The sequence below is a fragment of the Prionailurus bengalensis genome, chromosome C1, assembly GCF_016509475.1.
Source record: "Prionailurus bengalensis isolate Pbe53 chromosome C1, Fcat_Pben_1.1_paternal_pri, whole genome shotgun sequence".
Taxonomy (NCBI): domain Eukaryota; kingdom Metazoa; phylum Chordata; class Mammalia; order Carnivora; family Felidae; genus Prionailurus; species Prionailurus bengalensis.
Genome location: NC_057345.1, coordinates 9,673,917 through 9,675,000, shown reverse-complemented (window position 1 = coordinate 9,675,000; position 1,084 = coordinate 9,673,917).

Sequence of the window (1,084 nt, the reverse complement as noted above, 5' to 3'; positions counted from 1 at the left end):
GGTGGCGCAGTCGGTTGAGCGTCCGACTTCAGCCAGGTCACGATCTCGCGGTCCGTGAGTTCGAGCCCCGCGTCGGGCTCTGGGCTGATGGCTCAGAGCCTGGAGCCTGTTTCCGATTCTGTGTCTCCTTCTCTCTCTCTGCCCCTCCCCCGTTCATGCTCTGTCTCTCTCTGTCCCAAAAATAAATAAACGTTAAAAAAAAAAAAAATTTTTTTTTAAAAATAAAAAAAAAAAAAACAACAGGCAGAGGATCTGAATAGACGTTTTTCCAAAGAAGATGTAAAAATGGCCGACAGGTACATGAAAACATGTTCAACACTGATCATCAGGGAAATGCAGATTAAAACCAGAATGAGCGACCGCCTCACACCTGTGAGAATGGCTATTATCAAAAAGACAAGAAATAACAAATGTTGCTGAGGAGGCGGAGAAACGGGAACCCACGTACACTGCTGGTGGGAATGTAGAGTGCAGCCACTCTGGAAAGCAGTGCGGAGGTTCCTCAACAAAAATTAAAATTAGAATTACTACGTGATCCAGCAATGTACTTCTGGGTATTCAGCCAAAGAAAATGAAAACACTCATTTGAAAAAAAAATAGATGCACTCCCATGTTTATTGCAGCATTATTTACAATAACCGAGATATGGAGACAACCTAAGTGTCCATCAATGGATGGGTAGATATATATGGATGTCGGTATATATCATCAGTATAAGATATGTATATTGTACTTCTCCTATCCCTGCCCATATATATTATATATAGCATGATAGACAGATAACCACAATGGAATATTATTCAGCCATAAAGAAAAATAAAATCTTGGCACTTGCAACAAGCTGAGTGAACCTTGAGGGCATTATGCTAAGCAAAATAACTCAGAGAAAGACAGATACCATACTATCCCATTTATATATGAAATCTAAAACGAACAACCAAACAAAACCAAAGTCATAGATACAGAGAACAGTTTGGTAGTTGCCAGAGGCAGGGTGTGGAGCGTGGGCAAAATGGGTGAACGTAATCAGAAGGTCCAAACTTCCAGTTTTGGGGATTCTCTCTCTTCCTCTCTCTCTCCCCTC